Source organism: Bos javanicus, chromosome 27 (genome assembly GCF_032452875.1).
Source record: "Bos javanicus breed banteng chromosome 27, ARS-OSU_banteng_1.0, whole genome shotgun sequence".
Taxonomy (NCBI): domain Eukaryota; kingdom Metazoa; phylum Chordata; class Mammalia; order Artiodactyla; family Bovidae; genus Bos; species Bos javanicus.
The window spans coordinates 415,702-442,847 of record NC_083894.1 but is presented as its reverse complement, the minus strand read 5'-3'; the positions used below and the strand labels follow the sequence as shown (position 1 = coordinate 442,847).

General features: G+C 40.2%; 1 protein-coding gene across 1 annotated transcript in view; it reads right to left on the bottom strand.

The window, feature by feature from the left end:
* The window catches only part of LOC133239775 (liprin-alpha-1-like), a 99,633-nt gene extending 76,734 nt beyond the window's left edge, over window positions 1-22,899 (bottom strand). The window contains exon 1 of the mRNA XM_061404037.1: window positions 22,812-22,899. The gene's annotated coding sequence lies outside the window, so the exon portion shown is untranslated. The remainder of the gene's footprint in view (window positions 1-22,811) is intronic.
* Window positions 22,900-27,146: the final 4,247 nt, after the last annotated feature.

Sequence of the window (27,146 nt, the reverse complement as noted above, 5' to 3'; positions counted from 1 at the left end):
AGTCAGACACGAATGAGTGACTAAGCACAAGCACAGTCCAGAAACTAGACTCCTCTATATGTATCTTGTCGTATATATCAAGTTTTTTAAACATGATTATAAAATAAATTTAAACAAAAAAAATGTTTAAGTCATTCCTCAAAATCAAAATGAAAAACAAACCTAAACTGTGTATTGAGTTACACCAAACAGAGGAGTGCTTAACTCTAAAACACAGCAATCTTACTGCACATCCTTGGTGAAATACATCCTAAGGACATAAGAAATACAAAGAAACCTTACAGTGCTTTCAGTAATGATACTGATATTATCCTGAAATTATGTAATGTCTGCATATCATAAGGTTTCGGTATGAGAAGAATCAAAAATTCTAAAATATTAAATAAAAACTCTCCAATATTATTTAATTACAAGTTATCAGTACAAACTCATGCTGAACTTTCTTTTTTAAAAAAAGTATTTCCTAGCTCCATTCTTGAAGAGACCTATAATTGCCAAGAAAATGCACTGGTCATAACACCCTCTTCCAACAACACAAGAGAAGACTCTATACATGGACATCACCAGATGGTCAAGACCTGCCGGGAGCCGGCATAGTGCATATTGAGTGCATATTGCATATTGCATATTGAGTGCAGCACTTTCCACAGCATCATCTTTCAGGATCTGGAATAGCTCAACTGGAATTCTATCACTGCTGGGAGCCAGTGAGGAACTCCGCCCATGACAAAGGTCATGAGGAAGGAGGCTCGGCATACGCAAAGGCGGGATTGAGCTTCAGGAGTCCCCCTGGAAATTCTCGAGCATCTACCCCCAAAACCAGAGTCTGCCTACTTTCTGCTTTGTGCTTTCACCTACACCTCTGACTTTATGGGGGGCTGTCCCCCACTACCTCTCTCTGAAAAAAGTTAACTTACAGCTCCAGTTAATAATTCCTGGGTGTGACAGTGTTTAACCTACAAACTCCTTTAGAAATCCTCTAGCCTGCCTGAATAGGTTTTTCTGGCCACACGTGATTGTTCAGAGCCTCCCAACTGTGAGAGGCAGGAGATTCTTTTGAGTAGTTGAAAGATTGATTGTATTGGTGAAGGGAGTTTCACTTGTTGGGCCAATGTTTGCTTCTAAGTTTCCATATCCCTTACCTGCTGTGTCCCTGGCAGTGTATTGATTAATATAATTGGTGTAAGTAGTAACTTTAATGTTTGTAACTGGGACCCTTGAGTTAATTCTTTTTCTTGTTATAGCCCACCACACCTTTGCTCTATAGGAATGCAACTTTATCTAATGCTTTTGGAGGGTGGCTCCTGACCAATCACCTTTAGAGAAAAAAATACGTTTTCTGAAGAAAAGGTCTTAAAATGTTAACAGGCCTCCGGGCCAGAAGATGATGCAAATCACCTAAGCTTTTGCATATGATAAGCTTGCAGGAAGAAAGCCTGGCTTGCTTCAAGACTCTACCCCTTCCCCCATTATCCTCTATGCATAACTTAAGGTATAAAAACTACTTTGGAAAATAAAGTGCGGGCCTTGTTCACCGAAACTTGGTCTCACCATGTCGTTCTTTCTCTTAACTTCTGGCTGAATTATTCAGCCTCTTTTCTCTACTGAATTTCCTCACTGAGCTATCTTCATTCTATTACTCTTTATATCCTTAATTAACGTTTAATTAAGCAATTGTTTCCTGATCTTCGCCTACGCCGTCTCTCCTTCGAATACCCTGGATCAGCCGGGGCTGGTCCCCGGCAAACACCGAAATCAGATTGATTATATTCTTTGCAGCCAAAGATGGAGAAGCTCTATACAGTCAGCAAAAACAAGACCAGGAGCTGACTGTGGCTCAGACCATGAACTCCTTATTGCCATTTTCAGACTGAAATTGAAGAAAGTAGGGAAAACCACTAGACCATTCAGGTATGACCTAAATCAAATCCCTTATGATTATACAGTGGAAGTGGGAAATAGATTGAAGGGCCTAGATCTGATAGATAGAGTGCCTGATGAACTATGGAATGAGGTTCGTGACATTGTACAGGAGACAGGGATCAAGACCATCCCCATGGAAAAGAAATGCAAAAAAGCAAAATGGCTGTCTGGGGAGACCTTACAAATAGCTGTGAAAAGAAGAGAAGCGAAAAGCAAAGGAGCAAAGGAAAAATATAAACATCTGAATGCAGAGTTCTAAAGAATAGTAAGAAGAGATAAGAAAGCCTTCTTCAGCGATCAATGCAAAGAAATAGAGGAAAACAACAGAATGGGAAAGACTAGGGATCTCTTCAAGAAAATCAGAGAGAGCAAAGGAACATTTCATGCAAAGATGGGCTCGATAAAGGACAGAAATGGTATGGACCTAACAGAAGCAGAAGATATTAAGAAGAGATGGCAAGAATACACAGAAGACCTGTACAAAAAAGATCTTCACGACCCAGATAATCACGATGGTGTGATCACTCACCTAGAGCCAGACATCCTGGAATGTGAAGTCAAGTGGGCTTTAGAAAGCATTACTACGAACAAAGCTAGTGGAGGTGATGGAATTCCAGTTCAGCTATTCCAAATCCTGAAAGATGATGCTGTGAAAGTGCTGCACTCAATATGCCAGCAAATTTGGAAAACTCAGCAGTGGCCACAGGACGGGAAAAGGTCAATTTTCATTCCAATCCCAAAGAAAGGCAATGCCAAAGAATGCTCAAACTACCGCACAAATGCACTCATCTCACAGGCTAGTAAAGTAATGCTCAAAATTCTCCAAGCCAGGCTTCAGCAATATGTGAACCGTGAACTTCCTGATGTTCAAACTGGTTTTAGAAAAGGCAGAGGAACCAGAGATCAAATTACCAACATCCGCTGGATCATGGAAAAAGCAAGAGAGTTCCAGAAAAACATCTATTTCTGCTTTATTGACTATGCCAAAGCCTTTGACTGTGTGGATCACAATAAACTGTGGAAAATTCTGAACGAGATGGGAATATCAGACCACCTGATCTGCCTCTTGAGAAATCGGTATGCAGGTCAGGAAGCAACAGTTAGAATTGGACATGGAACAACAAACTGGTTCCAAATAGGAAAAGGAGTACATCAAGGCTGTATATTGTCACCCTGCTTATTTAACTTATATGCAGAGTACATCATGAGAAACGCTGCACTAGAAGAAACACAAGCTGGAATCAAGATTGCCGGGAGAAATATCAATAACCTCAGATATGCAGATGACACCACCCTTATGGCAGAAAGTGAAGAGGAACTCAAAAGCCTCTTGATGAAAGTGAAAGTGGAGAGTGAAAAAGTTGGCTTAAAGCTCAACATTCAGAAAACGAAGATCATGGCATTCAGTCCCATCACTTCAGGGGAAATAGATGGGGAAACAGTGGAAACAGTGTCAGACTTTATTTTTCTGGGCTCCAAAATCATTACAGATAGTGACTGCAGCCATGAAATTAAAAAAACGCTTACTCCTTGGAAGGAAAGTTATGACCAACCTAGATAGCATATTCAAAAGCAGAGACATTACTTTGCCAACAAAGGTCCGTCTAGTCAAGGCTATGGTTTTTCCTGTGGTCATGTATGGATGTGAGAGTTGGCCTGTGAAGAAGGCTGAGCGCCAAAGTATCGATGCTTTTGAACTGTGGTGTTGAAGACTCTTGAGAGTCCCTTGGACTGCAAGGAGATCCAACCAGTCCATTCTGAAGGAGATCAGCCCTGGGATTTCTTTGGAAGGAATGATGCTAAAGCTGAAACTTCAGTACTTTGGCCACCTCATGCGAAGAGTTGACTCATTGGAAAACACTCTGATGCTAGGAGTGATTGGGGGCAAGAGGAGAAGGGGACGACAGAGGATGAGATGGCTGGATGGCATCACTGACTCGATGGACGTGAGTCTGAGTGAACTCCGGGAGTTGGTGATGGACAGGGAGGCCTGGCGTGCTGCGATTCATGGGGTCTCAAAGAGTCGGACACGACTGAGCAACTGATCTGATCTGATCTGATGAATTAGTAACCTAGTATCAATAAGCATAGCACCCAGATAGCAGTTTGCAAAAATCCGTGAAAATTCTTTCCAACTAAAAGGAACCAGCACTCCCAAAAGAAAGTGATAATTCAAGTGCTGAGGCAGAATTTTACGAAATGAGGTTGGATCATACCAGAAAGCAAGGAAGCTATCACAAACCACTAGGGTAGTATCGAAAACACTTAGGAGCTATCTTGAAGAGGTGCTCACCACCAAAAACAGAACAGACTGAGCCACAACAAAGTAATAACTGCAATGGACTGAAACACATAAAGTATGGTAGAAATCCATGAGTTCATGAAAATACTTGAAAGGAGAACAATGGTATTTGAAAGAACAAAGATCTCATTAGTCACTTTTGAAAGATTCTTGTGAATCAATTTATTATCCTAAAAACTAACAAAGAAGAACAGTTGCATATTTACTGTCTTTTTTATATAAAATAAACATAAGAGTAACTCAACAGTCCACTAATCAAAATGAGGAAGTTTCTGTTTTGTAAAGTATTCTAGCTGAGAAATGAAGAATTACAGAATATCACCATTTTCAGTTCAGTTCAGTTCAGTCGCTCAGTTTTGTCCGACTCTTTGCAACCCCATGAATCGCAGCATGCCAGGACTCCCTGTCCATCACCAACTCCCGGAGTTCACTGAGACTCACGTCCACCGAGTCAGTGATGCCAACCAGCCATCTCATCCTCTGTTGTCCCCTTCTCCTCCTGCCCTCAATCCCTCCCAGCATCAGAGTCTTTTCCAATGAGTCCACTCTTCGCATGAGGTGGCCAAAGTACTGGAGTTTCAGCTTTAGCATCATTCCTTCCAAAGAAATCCCAGGGCTGATCTCCTTCAGAATGGACTGGTTGGATCTCCTTGCAGTCCAAGGGACTCTCAAGAGTCTTCTCCAACACCACACTTTAAAAGCATTGATACTTTGGCGTTCAGCCTTCTTCACAGTCCAACTCTCACATCCATACATGACCACAGGAAAAACCATAGCCTTGACTAGATGGACCTTTGTTGGCAAAGTAATGTCTCTGCTTTTGAATATGCTATCTAGGTTGGTCATAACTTTCCTTCCAAGGAGTAAGCGTCTTTTAATTTCATGGCTGCAGTCACCATCTGTAGTGATTTTGGAGCCCTGCAAAATAAAGTCTGACACTGTTTCCACTGTTTCCCCATCTATTTCCCATAAAGTGGAGGGACCGGATGCCATGATCTTCGTTTTCTGAATGTTGAGCTTTAAGCCAACTTTTTCACTCTCCACTTTCACTTTCATCAAGAGGCTTTTGAGTTCCTCTTCACTTTCTGCCATAAGGGTGGTGTCATCTGCATATCTGAGGTTATTGATATTTCTCCCGGCAATCCTGATTCCAGCTTGTGTTTCTTCTAGTGCAGCGTTTCTCATGATGTACTCTGCATATAAGTTAAATAAGCAGGGTGACAATATACAGCCTTGATGTACTCCTTTTCCTATTTGGAACCAGTTTGTTGTTCCATGTCCAGTTCTAACTGTTGCTTCCTGACCTGCATACAAATTTCTCAAGAGGCATCACCATTTTACAAACCCCTAATAAAATTCTTGACCTAGGAAAAGATCGGTGGCTGCTAAAATTATACAGACTAACAAGCAGATATTACAGTGCCTTGGAAGTATTCTTTCAAAACAAAGACAGACAGAGGAACATGGTCAAAACCACAGGGATGCAAACAAAAAAAAATAAAGTCTGAGACAATCTGTAGGGCAAGTGTGTTACAAGAAAAAAGGAAGATGGAAAACGGAAAGAGAAACTATAAATTAAGAGGCATATCAGTTCAGTTCAGTCACTCAGTCGTGCCCAACTCTTTGCAACCCCATGAACCACAGCACATCAGGCCTCACTGTCCATCACCAACTCCCAGAGTCCACCCAAATCCATGTCCATCGAGTCAATGATGTCATCCAACCACCTCATCCTCTGTCATCCCCGACTCCTCCTGCCCTCAATCTTCCCCAGCATCAGGGTCTTTTCCAATGAGTCAGCTCTTCACATCAGGTGGCCAAAGTATTGGAGTTTCAACTTCAACATCAGTCCATTCAAAGAACAACCAGGACTGATCTCCATTAGGATGGATTGGTTGGATCTCCTTGCAGTCCAAGGGACTTTCAAGAACCTTCTCCAACACCACAGTTCAAAAGCATCAATTCTTCAGCTCTCGGCTTTCTTTATAGGCCAACTCTCACATCTATACATGACCACCGCAAAAACCATAGCCTTGACCAGACAGACCTTTGTTGGCAAAGTAATCTCTCTGCTTTTGAGTATGCTGTCTAGGTTGGTCATAACTTTCCATCCAAGGAGTAAGCATCTTTTAATTTCATGGCTGCAATCACCATCTGCAGTGATTCTGGAACCCAAAAAAGTAAAGTCTGACACTGTTTCCACTGTGTCCCCATCAATCTGTCATGAAGTGATGGGACCGGATGCCATGATCTTAGTTTTCTACATGTTGAGCTTTAAGCCAATCTTTTCACTCTCCTTTTTCACTTTCATCAAGAGGCTCTTTAGTTTTTCACTTTCTGCCATAAGGGTGGTGTCATCTGCATATCTGAGGTTATTGATATTTCTCCCGGTAATCTTGATTGCAGCTTGTGCTTCCTCCAGCCCAGCGTTTCTCATGATGTACTCTGCATAGAAGTTAAATAAGCTGGGTGACAATATACAGCCTTGATGTACTCCTTTTCCTATTTGGAACCAGTTTGTTGTTCCATGTCCAGTTCTTCCTGACCTGCATACAGGTTTCTCAAGAGTCAGGTCAGGTGCTCTGGTATTCCCATCCCTTTCAGAATTTTCCACAGTTTATTGTGATCCACACAGTCAAAGGCTTTGGCATAGTCAATAAAGCAGAAATAGATGTTTTTCTGGAACTCTCTTGCTTTTTCAATGATCCAGTGGATGTTGGCAATTTGATCTCTGGTTCCTCTGCCTTGTCTAAAACCAGCTTGAACATCTGGAAGTTCTCGGTCCACGTATTACTGAAGCCTGGCTTGGAGAATTTTAAGCATTACTCTATTGCCAACAATTAAACATCTATTTCTGCTTTACTGACTATGCCAAAGCCTTTGACTGTGTCGACCACAATAAACTGTGGAAAATTCTGAAAGAGATGGGAATACCAGACCACCTGACCTCCCTCTTGAGAAACCTATATGCAAGTCAGGAAGCAACAGTTAGAACTGGACATGGAACAACAGACTGGTTCCAAATAGGAAAAGGAGTACGTCAAGGCTGTATACTGTCACCCTGCTTATTTAACTTATATGCAGAGTACATCATGAGAAACTCTGGGCTGGGGGAAGCACAAGCTGCAATCAAGATTGCCAGGAGAAATATCAATAACCTCAGATATGTAGATGACACCACCCTTATGGCAGAAAGTGAAGAGGAATTAAAAAGCCTCTTGATGAATTTGAAAGAGGAGAGTGAAAATGTTGGCTTAAAGCTCAACATGCAGAAAACTAAGATCCTGGCATCGAGTCCCATCACTTCATGGCAGATAGATGGGGGCACAGTGGAAATAGTGGCTGACTTTATTTTTGGGGGCTCCAAAATCACTGCAGATGGTGATTGCAGCCATGAAATTAAAAATGCTTACTCTTTGGAAGAAAAGTTATGACCAACCTAGATAGCATATTCAAAAGCAGAGATATTACTTTGTCAACAAATGTCCGTCTAGTCAAGGCTATGGTTTTTCCAGTGGTCATGTATGGATGTGAGAGTTGGACTGTGAAGAAGGCTGAGCACCGAAGAATTGATGCTTTTGAACTGTGGTGTTGGAGAAGACTCTTGAAAGTCCCTTGGACTGCAAGATCATCCAACCAGTCTATCCTAAAGGAGATCAATCCCAGGTGTTCAATGGAGGGACTGATGCTGAAGCTGAAACTCCAATACTTTGGCCACCTCATGTGAAGAGGTGACTCACTGGAAAAGACTCTGATGCTGGGAGGGATTGGGGGCAGGAGGAGAAGGGGATGACAGAGGATGAGATGGCTGGATGGCACTGAGTTGATGGACATGGATTTGGGTAGACTCTGGGAGCTGGTGATGGACAGGGAGTCCTGGCGTGCTTCGATTCATGGGGTCACAAAGAGTCGGACTCGACTGAGCGACTGAACTGAACTCAACTGGAGTGTGAGATGAGTGCAATTGTGCAGTAGTTCGAGCGTTCTTTGCCATTGCCTTTCTTTGGGATTGGAATGAAAACTGACCTTTTCCGATCCTTTGGCCACTGCTGAGTGTTCCATATTTGCTAGTATATTGAGTGCCACACTTTCACAGCGTCATCTTTCAGGATTTTAAATAGCTCAACTGGAATTCTATCACCTCCACTAGTTTTGTTCATAGTGATGCTTCCTAAGGCCCACTTGACTTCACATTCCAGGATGCCTGGCTCTAGGTGAGTGATCACACCATCATGATTATCTGGGTCGTGAAGATCTTTTTTGTACAGTTCTTCTGTGTATTCTTGACACCTCTTCTTAACATCCTCTGCTTCTGTTAGGTCCCTACCATTTCTGTCCTTTATTGACCCCATCTTTGCATGAAATGTTCCCTTGGTATCTCTAATTTTCTTGAAGAGATCTCTAGTCTTTCCCATTCTATTGTTTTCCTCTATCTCTTTGCACTGATCGCTGAGGAAGGCTTTCTTATCTCTCCTTGCTATTGTTTGGAACTCTGCTCAAATGGGTATATCTTTCCTTTTCTCCTTTGCTTTTCGCTTCCTGTCTTTTCACAGCTATTTGTAAGGCCTCCTCAAACAGCCATTTTGCTTTTTTGCATTTCTTTTTCTTGGGGATGGTCTTGAATCCTGTCTCCTGTACAACGTCAATTGTACATTGGAGACAATTGTACTATATTATATACTTGGCAATTTAGACAGTTCAAAATGGTGTGCAAAACTCAGGAATGAGCAATCTTGTTTCTATCAAAAGCCACAATAGTCGGGGAAAAGACAGACATCAAGTTAAGAAGTTAAGAAAAATTTAATGCGTGTGTTTGTGTATAAACACACATTTTGTAAAGTAAGAGAAATAAACATACTAACATACTAACAAGGATCTTTTCTCCAATTTAATAAATGGACATTCACCCCATTTATTTGAACATGTTCCAATTTCAATCGAAGTATTGAGGAGGAATTCTCTATACACAATGAAAGAACACCCAACTTGTTGATTGTGAACAATAATAAGCAAATTTGAAATAACCCAAATTCTGCAATTTCTCTCCTGGCATCCTTAGCTCAATACCATATATTATTTCATTCGAAGCACTCATTTTGATTTCACCAAACATCAGTCCAGGAATGAACCCGAGGCAGGCTTGAACCCTGGGTCTGCTGAAAGATGCTTTACCTAAGAAATGTCTTTCAACTCATCCAGTCCCACAAAGAACACTCAAGAATGTGCTGGGGTTACCTGCTCCAATTATTTGCTCCCACTAAAAGCTGGCAAGCTGATCCAAAGTTCCTGGATCAGAGACAGGAGGGTCTCATCAGTAGACATGTCCTTGTAAGGATCTAAGAATCCTTACTTCTATTTGCAAGTGTGCTGTGTTGATTGCTGAATTTCCATATCCTTTGCTATTACAGAAACTTCACATTCTCAGACTGTCAGGAGACTCGGTCAGTGGCATCACTGTCCTGATATGACGACCAAGCCAACTATCCCCGACATCACTTCATATCACCAGAACTTTCTCTTACTCATCTAGGTGCTCTCCCTAGAATAAGTGAAATTCAAAAATATGCAGTCTCACTGCCAACAAAATGTCTAGCCTATATGGGCATGTTTGAAGAGAGGACAGAGACAGCTCACCATGCCACCATTATGAAAGCCCCAGGAGCCCACAATGAGAGATGTAAATTCATATGAAACAAATACATCGTCTTTCTAGTACTTTCTCTCTAGGGTCACTTAGAAATGAAATTTGGAATAGAATTAACACTTGTGGATCATCTATTCTGCATCATGCATTGTGCTAGCTACTTAAATCTCTCATTTAATCCTAATAGCCATTCAAAGTATTTTTGTTACTAGTGCCTTTTCAAACATGATTTTCACAAAGATGTTGAAGTGAAGTGAAGTGACTCAGTTGTGTCCGACTCTTTGCGACGCCGTGGACTGTAGCCTACCGGGCTCCTCTGTCCATGGGATTTTCCAGGCAAGAGGACTGGAGTGGGTTGCCATTTCCTTCTCCAGATCACAGAGATGTTAGGGGACGTAATTTCAAAGTCTGAAAGCTACTACATGAAAGAGGCAAAAGTTAAACTCAAATCAGTATATAAATCTTTATGACTTATTTCTTACAACTCTATTTGCTTTCCAAAGGAGTTATACTGACTTAAAATGATACCAGAACCAAAGATATTCCTCCTTCATTTTTTTGGTGAGAGAACTGGGTAGTTTTAATACCCAACAGGGACTACCATGCCAGGAACCAAATTCCTATATTAAATCAATACCCGTTTTCATATATCTAATCTAACAGTCTATACCAAATCTCTCCTTACCAGTTAGATTTTGTGTAGTCAGTGGAAGAGCAGAAATATTTTATTCAATATTTTCAAGTATTTGGACTATATGAGTTGCCCTCTACGTTTCAAAATCTATGAATAATAATCTTTCTACAAAATTTCCCAGATTTATGTTAGTTTACTTGGAAGTACTAAACCTTTGAATTTTACTATAAACAAGTAGTTTATACTAAAACAAGTAGTATTCAATTTGCTGAAAGTAGTATAACAAAGGATTAAAGACTAAAATTTTTAAAAAAACTTTAAATTCTATGTACTATGTAGCTACATTAATATTAGAATATGAGAAAATGGTAAAAGCTATCACGTTAAGAGAACTTACTCCAAAAGTACTGTGCGAAGTACTTTATAAACGCTTCATTTTGTATCTTCCAAAGTGTTACCTCTATTTTACAAGCAAAGTGACAATGGTAAGAAAGCTCAAGTAACTTGCCCAAAGTAATACAGATAGAAAGTGGTAGCTGCTGCTGAAGTTTATACAACTCCAAAGCTTTCACCTCTTATTGTCACAGTTTACTGCCCCCTAATTCCTATCTGGTAAACATATCTTTGTCCACAATTCTAAAACCATTATTGAAACACATACAAAATTATTTAAACCTATTATTAACTATATCCATTAATTTTTCATAGCTTCTAAAGTAAAATAATTAAAAAATGCCTGAAGAATTATCATTAGAAAAATTCAAGTAAGGCAACAGATTTTCATGAAGTCCTGAGAGGTCAAGAACAGATAATTCACACAACAAAACCTCTATCACTGCTTGGGAGTTACTTGATGTAAAGATAGTAAGACCAGGATACTATCTTAAGTATTTAAGACAATGTAAATACTGTAAACCCACCAGCCAGTTCTTTGGCTGAACCAAAGAACCCATTTTCAAAATCACGATGCCTTCAATATTTACTAAGTGAATTATGAATATTATTATTATAGTCTGCTCTTTAAAGTCTTATTATCAAATAACAGAAAGGATGTAACCATAACTTGGACAATTTAAACTTCTGAAAGGCTATTATTTCCCTAGTTCCAATGTTTCAAAGTTCTTCATAAAAGAATAATATCTGAAAACTAAGATGAGTAACATTTTCCAAACATGAAATCTTCAATCTATCAGAGTCTAAATCTAAATACGTAACTTTTTAATGTACAAGATGCAGTTAAAAATAACATATTAGTTGTTCATGTTGTTTATCAAACACATTCATTAGACTGATTAATAAAAGGGCAATACAAGAATAATTTTCTACGACATGCCAAGTAATAGATGAAGTCTTACCTCCATTGCTAAAACTGCCATCTGTTGGTCATAATGATTCAGAAGACTGGGCATGAAAGCAGTGTTATAAGGCAAATCCTGGCACATCCTCAAGGTAATAGGCTCAAAGAAAACAAACTGTGCCCACCTATATGCCCCACAAACATAGTCAAGGGCCACAGATAGAAGACGATCCAACTCATAGCCACGCTTTCTTGATTGAATGGGATTCAGATGATCAGGCCTACTCAATATGTATTTTAGATCTTTGTACACCTGCAGGTCTCAGCTTGAAAGTACTTCTTCTATCTTACTGTTAAGTTCTTCAAATAGAATTACTCTTTGCACCGTCACAGGTTTGTTAGCTTGGTCTCACAAAAGGCATTTGGTTTTGGTTTCACAATATGGGAAAATGACATCATCTTGCCTCTTCTTTTCATTTTATTACATCGGGTACCATGTGGCCAACGTGTCAAGTTGATCAACCACATTCCCAAACAACAGATTCCATCTTAGGAGAAGAGCTATTTCTTCCCTTAACTGAAATATCTGAAAAATATTTTTTTAAAAAAATGGGAGAAATTGGAAATTTCCTCTTAAAATATTACAGGCTTGATACTAAAACTTTGATTAGCTCAATAAAGTTGCAGGATACAAAATCAGTATACAAAAATCAGTTGCGTTTCTACACACTAACAATTAGCTACTAGAAAGAGAAAATTTAAAATACTGCCTTTGGGACTTTCTAGTGGTCAAGTGATTAAACCTGCATACGTCCACTGCTGAGCTCCAGTGCACTCCCTGGAGAACTAAAATTCCAAATGCCAGGTGTGTGGCTAACAACAACAATCACCAACTTTGACGAGAGATACAATACTGCCTTACAGATAAAATATATGGGTATTTCATAAAAAAATACTACAGTTTTTCTACCTTATCATTCTTGCTATAAATATACCAGAGAATCCATAAATACCATTTAAAGGTACTATTTCCTCCCTCAGTTGTTTATATAACATAGTTTAATTTCTCATCTATAATGGTAGTTTTTCATTTGTCACAAGACATAATTAATCCATTTTGAAAAACCTGCATGCTGTTGTCCTAAATTTTATTTAAATATCTGCCATGCTTAATAACAAGTTATTTAAATTTTATTATATATGTTTTAATCATTAAATGATTCAGCAGATAGTATCTGTGAAAGTTGTAAACTATAAAGAAATCAAAAGATACGGATTCAAGCCTCTTCCCAACTATGTGAATCACTTAACTTCTCTGAGCTCAGAATTTTCCTTTCTAAAAATTGCACCTCCCTATCAAAAATGGTATATGAGTGAATTATAAAATAATGTACTCTATAAAAGGTAAAGCAACATCAAACTTTAGGTAGTTTTATTACTGAATTACAGCGGATACAAAGACTTACTTCTATCAACCAATACTGAACTGGCAAACAGAAGATTCTAAAAGTAGTATCAGGACATTTTCCCAACAATGCTTCATCCTTTTAGATAGTACAAAAATTTAGCACATAGATAGAGAAAACGTTTGACCAACAAATGCTTCATTACACACAGTCAGGCTGCAGAGAAGAGTCAACCCTAGAAAGTTACAGCATGGAATATGAATGATTTCCAGTTAAGAGTTTCTACCAAGTTTTTGAGTCGGATTTGACACTGCCTTTCCTGGGGGCTTCCCTGGTGGCTCAGACGGTAAAGAATCCGCCTGCAACGCTAGAGACATGGGTTCCATCCCTGGGTTGGGAAGATTCCCTGGAGGAGGAAATGGCAACCCACTCCAGTATTCTTGCCTGGAAAATTCCATGGACAGAGGAGCCTGGCAGGCTACAGTCCGTGGGGTCGCAGAGAGTTGGATGCAACTTTCACATTCACTTTTTTTCTAGGGACAAAAATATGCATCTCTCTTGGGGCTGGAAGGGTAGGTAGAGTGGAAGGCAGCATTGGTAGGAAAAAAGCATATTCTAAAACTATCATACTTCCATTTGGTTTTGTAATGATGTTAAGTCTGCTTTTACTTTATTTTTGTTTCACAGATGTCAAATATTTCTGTTTGAAGTACACAACCTCGGCTGGGAAAACATGAGAAAGTCAGGTTCAGAAATTCTCAGAGACCCAGGTTAACAGGACAACTCAAACAGATATTAGGGCCCACGACAGCTTAGACCTTGAGATCCTGAACCGGCTTGGCTGAAGCAGAGAAAGAAACTGTCCTTTGTGCACTACCAATGACAGGGACCTCTGCATCCCAAGCTTTAATCACTGGGCAGAAAAAAATATTTGGAGAAAGTAAAGCCATGGCTGAATCTTCCCAATTTCTCCCCCAAGTATATGGTTTTGAGTAGAAGAAGGGAAAAGGAAAGTCTACAACCTTAGGAATTAGAAATACCAAAGTTACAAGCAACCTCTGTCCCAAATGTCTAATCTCTCTAATACTGAAATCTCTAAATCAGAAATACCTGTTAAAGCTTCTTGGCCTGCCATATTTTTTCCTCCTTCAACCTGGGCCCAGAAATGTGATGTCTGGCTATGGAAAAGTGATATTAAACACAGTCATGTATATTTAAGCTTAATTATCATGCAGCACTGTAACAATTATGCATATCATTAAATGTGTCAAATAAGTCCTGAAAGCTTTATTTGGCTACAGTATCAAACATCCATATAAATTCCATTTTTGTAGTTTGCTGCTTATGCAGCATGTTCATCTGCTTGCAACTTAAAAAAAATTAAAGGGAACACTGCTCCCTACTGAATATGTATATAACAATGAGAATTTCAAAATTTTCATTTAGACTATTTTTCAAGCAGTATGGGTTCCAAATTTACAGTTCAAAGAAGATGACCACACAAAACTTGAGGAAGAAACAAAGTAATATTGAGTTTTTTAAACTAGATGAGAACCCCCTTATACTTCTATTTTACCTGTTTTTCTCTGTTATTCCTTTTGCCTCATTTACAAACAATGCTTCTCAAAGACTTACAAAAGTGCTTTCCTCTATGTACTTTAACATTCAAATTTCCATATATCAAAATATTTTTGTAAAATTATTGTTAGACTGGGGTAGAATAAAACCTTAATACATTAAGACTGTAGTTTGTGATTATTAAGATAAGTAAGAAAAAACAGTAGAATGCCATGAGACAAGAAGAAAAAAGGAACAGTAAAAATATTAAGAAATTCGTATTTCTTCCAAATCAGAGGCTCCCCAATTTTAATGTGCAGCAGATTCATAGGAACCCCATAGGTCTAAGAAATCTGAACCTCTGAAAAATGAATATACATGCATTCTAACGATTATCTTGGTACTGTTACAAGTGATCTATAAGTCATATTTTGAGAAATGCTATCCTAAAATAGAATAACTTAAAACAGTACAGGATATTTGCACATAATTATGTGCTTAGCAAAAGTAATATATAAAATGAATTTTTAAAAAAGCAGATAAAGAATACTACCTTAATAGAAAAATGGAAAAAGGACATAAATTTACAAAAGAAATACAAATGGCCAACATATGAAAAGATATTCAACTTTACTAATAAAAACATACAAACATGATATATAACATTTTTGCCAATCAGATGAGCAAAGTAAGAATAACACAACACAGTATAAGAGAGGGTGCAGAAAAAAGAATATATTCAACATTCCAACACTTGGAAATACTTTTTTCTTTTGGCTGTCCCACACGGCTTGCAGAATCTTAGTTCCCCAAACAAGGACTGAACCCAGGCCGGGGGGGCAGTGAAGTGTCTAACTACTAGACCACCAGGAAATTCTCCATTTTCAAATACTACTGGAGGAAAAGCAAACTAGCTGGTATTTCAAAAAAATAGCTATGGACATCAAAAGCCCTTAAAATGTATAGAATTTTATTCAGCAGACCTATTCTACAATTTATTCTGAGAAAGTAAACACAAGTGCACATGATGTATAACTGAAATGTTAGTACAAAAACCCAGAGACAATCTGAAAGTCTACCAATAAGGAACTGGTTAAACTAAGGTACAACCAACACATAACACACTCATTAAAAATGATGAGCAGGATCTGTATATACTGACTTGAAAAGACAGTAACTATACAATAAGTGAAAAATAAAATTTTAAATGGTTTACAAAACAGCATATAGTCTCCCACTTTTGTCAAAAATATACATACATGGAACAGAATAAAACTACCTGAATTGTTTAAAAATACAATATTATAGGGACTTCCCTGGCAGTCCAGTGATTAGGACTCCACACTTCCACATCAGGGAGCTCGAGCTTGATCGCTGGTCAGGGAATTAAGGTCCCACAAGCTGCACAGCATGGTCAAAACACAAAACAAAAAAGTAGTAAAGTATTATAAATGCTGAAATGTTATTTTAAAATCTGTTGCATGTTATTTGTGTGTGGGAAAATTAGTCTGCTAAATCTATAAATGTGTGCTGACAATACTACTACTTGAATCAATGATTTACTGGCTGTTGATTAAATAACAAGCCAAGGGACACAAAAATAGCAAGAAAAGCAAAAAAAAAAATGACGATAAACTTAGAATGGGTCAAAAATTGATTTTCAATACTGAAAAAAATCAGATTACCTCTCAGCTGAACCAAATATTATGCACAGTTTAAAAAAAAAAACTTTTGATATATATTCTAAATTGCTTTTCAATAACATAATGAAATAAATGCTTCTAATCAGGATCACATGAGTATGGATAGCAACAGTCCTTTTTCCGAAGAGAACCATCCTTGCAGAAGCTGCAAGTTTCAGACAGCGGGCACAAAAGATTGAGGAAACAAATACTGACAAAATACAGCAACTGATCACATGAAGGTTAAAAGATTTTTTCATTCTTTTTGATATTGTATCTTTTACTATAGGAATCTGCAGAATCTCAGCTGAGTAAAGGGAATTGCTGGATTAACTGGAGGGAACAGTCTCAGGTGTCAAGGACCAGTAAAAAAAATGCGGGGTCTGGCAACAGTTTTTCATGCCCTAACCCTGAGAAAAGAGACATTCACTTCTTTACAGAGCAAGATATGTGGAAAACTAATTTCCGATTAAGTGACCTGATGATTATTTCATCAGAAAACAAAAAGAACTAGATATATTTAACCCTACACTTTAATTTTTATCCATGTGTAACATCAGGAATCTGATATTCCCCAATTTACCAGTTCTCTTTTGATGATAAAAAGTTCAGTTCAGTCACTCAGTCGCGTCCAACTCTTTGCGACCCCATAAACCGCAGCACGCCAGGCCTCCCTGTCCATCACCAACTCCCAGAGTTTACCCAAACTCATATCCATTGAGTCGGTGATGCCATCCAGCCATCTCATCCTCTGTTGTCCCCTTCTCCTCCTGCCCCCAATCCCTCCCAGCATCAGGGTCTTTTCCAATGAGTCAATTCTTCGCATGAGGTAGCTGAAGTATTGGAGTTTCAGCTTCAGCATCAGTCCTTCCACTGAACACCCAGGACTGATCTCCTTTAGGATGGACTGGTTGGATCTTCTTGCAGTCCAAGGGACTCTCAAGAGTCTTCTCCAACGGCACAGTTCAAAAGCATCAATTCTTTGGCACTCAGCTTTCTTCACAGTCCAACTCTCACACCCATACATGACCACTGGAAAAACCATAGCCTTGACTAGACGGACCTTTGTTGGCAAAGTAATGTCTCTGCTTTTGAATATGCTGTCTAGGTTCGTCATAACTTTCCTTCCAAGGAGTAAGCATCTTTTAATTTCATGGCTGCAATCACCATCTGCAGTGATTTTGGAGCCCCAAAAAATAAATGGCTGACACTGTTTCCATTGTTTCCCCATCTATTTCCCATGAAGTGATGGGACCAGATGCCATGATCTCAGTTTTCTGCATGTTGAGCTTTAAGCCAACCTTTCACTCTCCCCTTTCACTTTCATCAAGAGGCTTTTTAGTTCCTCTTCACTTTCTGCCATAAGGGTGGTGTCATCTGCATATCTGAGGTTACAGATATTTCTCCTGGCAATCTTGATTCCAGCTTGTGCTTCTTCCAGCCCAGCGATTCTCATGATGTACTCTGCATATAAGTTAAATAAGCAGGGTGACAATATACAGCCTTGACATACTCCTTTTCCTATTTGGAACCAGTCTGTTGTTCCATGTCCAGTTTCTGTTTAATTTTTACCAATGTGTAACATCAGGAATCTGATATTCCCCAATTTACCAGTCCTCTTTTGATGATAAAAAGTAAAAGCCCCTAAAATAAGTTGAGTGTTTGTCCTGAAAAACAGCAATAAAGGGGATGCAATCTTGGAAGACTGTCTTCAGAGGCTGGCTACAAAGCCGGACCCAAAGAACTCAGGTGGGAAAAGCAGGAAATGGCAGCTGTGAAGAGGAAAGAAAGCCGGCAGAATCCCATAAGATACAATGACAAAAGTGGGCCCTGGGGGCTTGTGAGCAAGGCCCTGCAACAAAAGACATTAGCAATTCTATTCCAATTCACTTTCTGTACAGAAAGTGATTCCTTTCATCCTTCTCAGCTTAGATTTACTTATCTGGACACACTATACATGTATGTAACATTTTGCGTTTCCAATTCAGAAATTAAAGGTTGCCTCAAACACACTGGCTACAATGAGAACAGGAGGATATCCTTTTGTCTTCTTTCAGAGTTTTCCAAGACTGCGTTATAAGGATTAGGGATCACTACCTCTGAAGTTTCTTCTTTCAAGTAAATTATCATCTTGTTAGAGAGCAAAGTACACACTGAGAGCATATCACTGCTCAAAGTGCTAGATTCCTTTTCCTAAAACTCATGTGGGTTTTGGCCTTTTGTTTTCCATATCTTATTTAAAAAATAAATTCATTCTCAGGATACTGTTTCCTGGTTGCTAAAGTGTATATAGCTCCATATTTAATTCATCGGAGAAGGCAATGGCACCTCACTCCAGTATTCTTGCCTGGAAAATCCCATGGGCAGAGGAGCCTGGTAGGCTGCAGTCCATGGGGTTGCAGTCGGACAGGACTGAGCAACTTCACTTTCACTTTTCACTTTCATGCATTGGGGAAGGAAATGGCAAGCCACTCCAGTGTTCTCGCCTGGACAATCCCAGGGACAGGGGAGCCTGGTGGGCTGCCGTCTATGGGGTCGCACAGAGTCAGACACGACTGAAGTGACTTAGCAGCAGCATATTTAATTCATAGGGCCTAGATTCTTACTAATCTCAAGGTATCAGTTTGTTACTTCATCTAATTTTTAAAGTCCGTCTAGTCATCTACTGATTACAAAAAATAATCTAATCTTCCAGTGTGCTGAGTGATGAGGCTTAAAAAAATACAGGAAAAGCAAAGTTCAAGATTAAAATGAAAAGTAGGCATCAAAATGCAGTCCATCTTACAAATTATATATTACTTTTAACACTAGAGAAAGCAGAAGCAGAAGATCTTTTAAAACTAAAAACAAAACTGAAAAGTTAAAAGATGGCCAGAGTCCGGACTTTAAAAAAAAAATCAGGTTGAAATTCCAGCCTGGTTTCCCTTTTCCATTAAAATCTGTTCAGAAAATGCTCTAATATCAAGCTCCTGATTTTTTTCCCCCTTTAGCATGGTTGCATGTTTTGACTATAAAATAGTTTAATGAGATAAACTTTGGGGACCAGGATTTTTTTTTTTTTTTAGGCCTACTAGCCTAGTTGTTCGGAGAAGGCAATGGCACCCCACTCCAGTACTCTTGCCTGGAAATCCCATGGATGGAGGAGCCTGGTAGGCTGCAGTCCATGGGGTTGCACAGAGTCGGACACGAATGAAGTGACTTAGCAGCAGCAGCAGCCTAGTTGTTTTTTCTTAAACTTCATTTACAGCACATTCCTTGGATCCCCCAAAACTGTTGCTAGTTCTCAGAATAACAAATTGTAACTCAAAGATAGATTCATCATTTCTGATTCAATAGTCAGTTAAAACTAATTTCTAGTCAAAGAGGAGTTGTTACTCTTCAAACATTCATTCCTAACCTTCTAGAAATGCCACTATTAAAAAACCTTCACTTCTTTCCTCAAGACGCTGTGACCCTTCTTCTCCCAAATCTATACTGAACAATTCCTCTCATACATATTTCAAAGTCTTGCTTTTCATTTGCACTACTGCTCTTTTTGTGGTAGCTGCAGCTTTAAACGTCTCTATTTCTAGAGATTTAGGGGTTAAAAAACACTTGAGGCCAACACTGCTGTTCCCTGTGAAATAAGGTAAAGATGCAGTAAGAACTGTTTCCTATCACAGGTCTCCTGAAGAAAATAAAGTCAACAGCAGTCTAACATCAACAAACTAACATGCTTAGAATAAGTTATCAGTATGAAATCTCATAGTTTTACTAACACATTCGAAATTTAATTTGGGGTGAGAGATTTTTTGCCTGTCAAGTGGGCAACAGAGGACTTACAGTGAGTTTAAAACCCCCTCTCTTTGCCCAGTGATGATGCGCTCACAACACTGTGCTATACAAAAAAAGAACGTGCACTTTACTATTTAGCTTCCCCTCAAGCCTCCCTACTTCAAATATCTCAATCATGGCTGGGATCTCTCTAGAAAAATCCACCTAAATGTTCAAAGCACAAAATAAAGCTTAGAGGAATACAGTACCTAAGATGAAAAAAGGGATGAAAGAACCTATAGTCCTTTCCTCCTCTATTAATAGGGCACGGGTAGATTTAGGAGAGATGTAGAGGCAGGGAATATTAGTGGATGAGAAAAAAAACAAAAACAAAAAACAAAGGAGGAGGAAAGAGAAGGTAAGACGATAGGCTTTACTAATTGTTGAGGTCCTTTAATGGACTCCTGGTGATCCGGAGTCGATTAAAAAAGTAAAGGAGAAAAAGAGGCTGATATTTCTTGGTTTACGCAGAAAGCCAATAAAGCCCCTGGCATGGGGCTCGCTCTGTTCACGGAGGCCTCAGGCACCCTCTCAATGGGGTGAAGGTGCACAGCGCCTTCTCCAGAGGATCTTAGAAGCCCGGGCAGGAAAGTGAACTCAGAGGGCCTCTGCACTCCAAAGAAAGAGCCTGATAGAGAGAAAGACAGGGGGACCAGAGCTCTGATGGAGCAAAGGTGTTTTAATTAACATGGTGTGAGCATATATACTGTCTTACAAGGTAGTTATTCTCAGCAAAGATAAAAATTAAAATTCCAGACTTACAAAACATAGGCGATCCATATTTAAGAGAGAGAGAGTTGTAAACAATCACTTTTACCATATGGTTCACAAGAAGGAAGAGGGTACTTCTCGCCATATAGAAAAACTAATGAAGGAAATGCCTGGATTCCTCAGCCCCCGGGAGAGGCTTGCCTCTCCTCTCAATTCTTGAGTATTTAGGAATTAATAAGGAACAGAGAATTCCTGACAGATCCAAAACAGCACACAGGAAGCCTCCTGTTAAATGCTTCCTGACAACCAACTACCTTATTTTCCTGACAGTTTCAAAGCATTTGCGGGGAGGGGGGTAGAGGAGGAATCTGTTATTTCACTAAATAAAAGGCAACACTGTAAGAAGAACTGCATCTCAATTGTCTCTTATTTTCAGCTCTATCCTTGCAAGCCTGCCCACTTAAGCCTTTACATCACTTTCCTATCTCATTACCTCTATGTTGTGGTTTGGTACTTCAAACAAACACTTTTTTTTTTTCCTTCTTCTTATGGAGGAAAAAGATGGTATTGATTTGCTTAAAAGTACGGATGGGGGAAAAAAAGTACGGATGGAAAGCACTGTCTTGAGGAGTAAATGGTTCTTACTAACAGAACTACGGATTTATCTATCCCTTCGACTGTCAGCACACCACTAGAGGCTAAAAGAAGGCTCAAGAGGGACGTAACATTCCCCTTGTCAAGTCTTTGTTTCTCTGCTCCTGCGGTATTGGCTTTACCAAGTAACCCAATTCCTATACATGAACATTACAGGTCTCTCCAAACTACTTCTATAAAATAAGATCTTGTTTGACCAGCCTTATAGAGCAGTCATTTATTTCTATAGCTGCTGGACTGCTCTGCTGCTCTGTCTGTCTACATTCAGAAGGGAACCAAAATTCAAAATTTCATTTATTCTGGGCCCAAAACCAGACCTTTTGTCCTTCCTAGATATTTTGCAACTTCGAGTTGACTCTTCTGCCTAAATTAGTGGCATATGCTTTTGTTCTTTTAAGAAAGAAAGAAAAAACACCCCTTTTTCTCTTATTGAGGAAGGCACCTAATTCTGAAAAAGGCCTCTAAGAAGACGTTAAAATGTCTTGAAATGTTTAACAGCACCTTATTCCAGAGGCTATGGATGAATCTCCCCGCGGTACCCCAAGGCAAACACACGGAGCGTCTAAGGAGGCAGAGGGGGAAGCCTCGAGGAGGAATATGCAGACTTTGCAAAACTGACGGGAGGGAGGAGAGGGGACAACTTTCAGGACTAGAAACAGGAAGCAGTCCAGATGCTGCTACGCCCCCCGCGCCCCCGCACCCAGCCCTCGGTGCATCGTCCTCCCGGCCAGCGGCCGCGTGCTCCACCCATAACCCCCAGCGGCCCGGGAGCGCCACACGCCCCCGCGGCGCCGACCGAGCCCCAGGGCTCGGCCGAGGGCGGCGCGCAGGGAGCGCGGGCAACACTCGAACAGGCTGCTCGGTGCGGGCTCGGGACCGAGAGGGTTAATCCAGTCCGCGGGCATGGGTCCGCCTCAGCGCCCAGCCCTAAACTAGGGCTCCCCCGCCGGCCCGCCGCCCAGCCCGAGAAAGCCCCGAGACACCCCTCTACAGCGCGGCGCCCAAGGCTTTTGTTTTGGTGGCGACGAGAATAACGATCCCTGAGGAGATGCCGCGGCTGCTAGTGGCTCTTCGCCACAGGGTTAGACCGAAGAGCGGGCAGCCGCGGCGGCACCGCCTCAGTACCCACTCCCGAGTCCTTTTCCCGCTGAGCCGGACGGGAAGGGGCCTGCACGACCCGGAGCTCACCTCACACCTCGGGGCCGGGCTCCCGGGGTGCTGCGGCGCCGGCCGGGGGCGGCCGCAGGTCCCTCAGGTAAACGGAGCCAGCGAGGACCGCCGGCGTGCGCCTCGGAGCGACGGCGAATTTCGCGATCGCGGGGGCGCGCGGCCCGGCGCGGGGGCGGGGAGCATGTGCACGTACGTACGGCGCAGGCGCGCTGCGCACGCTCAGCCGAGCGCTCCTATTTTGAGCCCAGCTTCTGGATACCCGTCTGCAGGTTTCGTTGTTCTTTACCTCGCGCCGAGGCTGATGCCTGGCCCTGTCCTGCTCCGGTGGAGTCGTTCCAAGCTCTGGAAGCTTTTCTTAAATGCCCTCAGTTCCCTTTGCAAAGCTCTCCCTCCCTTCCCTGCTGAGACAGTTCAGCGACTCTCATCACTCAAGCCTGGAACGCTATTATTGCGAGACCACCAAAACCTGTTTCGAGAACCAGCGTGCCCCCTGGGGACCCAGGGATTGGAAATGGTTAAGAGGCGGGTGCTGAGAGTGCTACTGGGTGCAGATGGAGGTCGTCAGCTTTCTTTTTTTTTTTTTTTTTCATTTTATTTTTTTTCATAGTTGTGATAATTATGTAATAATGCTTGGGTCCTGTTCCACATATTCAGATTTACTTGATAGGGATATGTTCTGGACACAACATTTTTCTTACTGTTTTAAAAAATTGAAGTATAGTTGATTTACAATATTAGTTTCAGGTATATATTACAATTCAATGTTTTAATACATTATTTTCTGTTTGAAGTATAAAAAACAATGGCTATGTTTCCCTGTGCTGTACAATATATCCTTGTTGCATATTTATTTTTATACATAGTTGTTTGTATCTCTTTTTTTTTTTAATTTTTCAGCACTTTATTTTTTTTTTATTTGATAAATTTAACGCCTTTTATTGCCATACCTCATTTTACTGTGCTTTGCTTTAGTGAACTTTATAGATACATGTTTTTTGTTTTTTGGGTTTTTTTTCCTTGTTAATTTTCTGTTTCAGCTTTCATATTGCAGAGCTCCAGGCTGAAGCAGCAGAGCAGATACCCTCGTTACCAACACCCACTTTAGTGAGCAGGTGGGGCTTGAGGTTATTGGTGGCATTCCCCATCTTCTGTTCTTTGGGAAATGTTTCTTCTCTCTTTTTCTTCATAAGTGATTTTATTTTTTTCTACATAAGCTATTTCAGAACTTAAAGATTCCTTAGAAATCATCTAAACCTAACCTCTCATTATTCAGACACGGAAAAGAATGGTCCAGAAAGGTTAAAAAGGTTAAAAAGACTTAGCCAAAGCCAGGCAGCGTTTTAAGGGCTGAGTCTGGATTCACTCATTCCAAGCCAAAGCTGTTACCTTTGCCTCCATCATTTTACCTACCTTCCTTTCTCTTCCTTTTCCTCCCTTTTCAACCTAGACTTCACAGGCATCATTTTGTTCTATGGTAGCACACAGGACTTAAAGAAATACTTTGATCTTGTAGCATAGTATGACTGTACTTAACGTTATTCAACTGTACACTTGGTTAAAATGGTGTATTTTAATATAATCTTCCGTCTGAATCTTTGCCACCTCATGTTAGGAGACTGACCAAAAACAGCTATATAATCTGTGGTTTGTCCAAACCCTTGGCACACATCTCTGTGGCATCTTTAATTATAGGCAACTATTTTATACAGAGAAAAGTGGAAGTGTTAGTCCCTCAGTCGTGTCCGACTCTTTGTGATCCAATGGACTGTAGCCCACCAGGCTCCTCTGTCCATGGACTGCTCCAGGCAAGAATACTGGAGTGGATTGCCATTCCCTTCTCCAGGGGATCTTCCTGACCCAGGGATGGAACCCAGGTCTCCTGCATTGCAGCCAGATTATTTACTGTTTGAGCCACCAGTGAAACAATCTTTTTTAAAGGTGCTCCCTAAATGATAATAAATACTGAGTTTAGACAGTCATAAATATAGTTTAATGTCAGAAGATGAGCTATGGGAATTGTATCATAAAAGGGATCTGAAATGATATTTTCAATTTCATTAATAAATACTAATGCAGTAATACTTTTTAAAAAAAAAGTAACGTTGATCCTTAGGCTGATTCTTATCAAGTCATTGTGTCTTGTGGAGCCAACACTGCCTCTACTGAGGGTGAGTGAAGCAGCTAAGAGCATTTATGAAAATCAGTGTGGACCTGCTTCTGGTACTTCCAGATCCCTTGTACCTTCAGATCCTCTAGAGATGTGCTGCTCTCACATTTTTATGCAATTTACACATGGTCTTGTGAAAACTGTCAGGCATAGAACATATCTTGGCTCCTAGTGGGAGGTGGGAATGATGTAGAAATTATCATTGAATGTATCAACATGATCACATCTCAGAAATAGACCACTGAGTGAAAGAAGCGAACTACAAAGTATGTAAATTATGATAGCTCTTTAAAACAGTCACACTGTTTACAAGGCCAAACATGTATATATAATAAGCATAAAAAGTGGACAAGTAGGCAGCACACTAAATTTTATGACAGTGGATGCCTCTAGGCAGGCAGGGTGGGAAATGAGATCTGGGCAGCATGTAAAAGAGGCTTCAACTCTTAATCACACACATGAAGCAAAATGTTAACATTTTAAAAAATCTCTGCAGGGAGAAAAGGGTGTTTCTTAGGCAAGTCTGTAAACTTTTCTTTATGGTTGAAATGTTCCCTTTAAAAATAATGTTGAGGGGCTTCCCTGGTGGTCCAGTAACTAAGATTCCACCCTCCCAATGCAGAGGACCTAGGTTTAATCCCTGGTCTGGGAACTAGTGCAAGACAGGGAAGCCTGGAGTGCAGCAGTTGATGGGGTTTCAGAGTCACACACGACTTAGCGACTGAAGAACAACTGGGAACTAGATCCCACAAACTGCAACTAAAGATCCAAGATCTTGTGTGCTGCAACTAAGATCCAGTGCAGCCAAATAAATATTTTTAAAAGCAATTTTTAAAAATTTTAAATGAAAGTAATGTTAAATTTTCAAGGACATTGAGCCAATGTGCTCACCGTGAACACAATGTGAATGGTGTTGTTCATTGGGGGATCAGCAGTCACACTGATGAAGGGCTGAACAAGGAGAGGTCCAGAGGATGCTAGTTGAGAGGATCAATGAAAGGGACCTTATTTTCAGGGATAAAAATATTCAGATCTAACAGGGATAAAGTGTCGGGCTCTCTTTAATCCCATCTTTCTTTCATTCAATGTTATAACCACCAATAGAAAGTCTTTAGGGCTTCCCTAGTAGCTCAGGAACTTCACCGAGACCCAACACTCTCCCAGGGAGTTGTTAAAACTGGTCTCTTTCTGGATGAACCCATTTTGAAACCATCCATGTTAACCGGTAATACATGGTAATTTAGTATTGCATCTACTTACCTCCCCCAGGCCTCCACCCCTGCAAAAGTCTTTGTTTATTCATTTTACGTACAACCTGATCATAAAACATACAACCATACTTAAAGCCACTGGGCTGGAATTCAGACAACATAAGTTTTGACTTGGCCACTTACTGATCCTTTGTCAACTCTAAAGAAAGCAGCAACCTCTATGAGCTTTACTTTTCATTTTCTTTTTAAACGGGAGATATACAAATGCTGCCTATTTCAAAACAATGAAACAATATAAACATAGGGTTTACATTTATTTACCTTGGAAGAGAGTACATTTTTATGTATTTTAGAGAACGTGAGATAATAAGAAGTCTTCCTTTTTTAATTTGGTTAGCTGCTGCCCATAAGAACTGTTTTACACTTCCCAGATGTCCCTTCTGAAATGTTGTTTTTTCTCCAGCATTAGTTTATAGTTCTATCCCAGTAGTTATTTCTACATTGCATTTTCAAATCCTACTCATTAGATTTCATTTCTTATTCTTGTATTCTCACTATGCCTCTCATTACATGGTAGATGCTTCATAAATTTCATTAATTAAATTAGACCAGATCGTAAAATTCCCCAAATTTGGATTTATCCTTACTCAGGCATGCCATCTGCTGGTTCCCTGGTGTATCTGTTAGTCGGCCTGAATTCCTTAATCCAATAAATAACAATTCCTGTTGAAGCATTGCTGAGTGTGTGTTGGGCAATTTTCCCACGTTCTTCCACTTCCTGTGTGCAGGTGCTATTCTTTCATTGAACCTCTCCAGAATTGTTTTTCCTGCAACCGTCTTTTACCTGTTGGCCACTCTAAAAACCCGGAGAAACGGAGTTTACGTTTCAGAACTCTGGAGTAACCAGAACGATATAACTGGGCATGCTCAGTAGGTTGGCCTGATTTGGAACATACTTACGGCTTGAATGGGGGC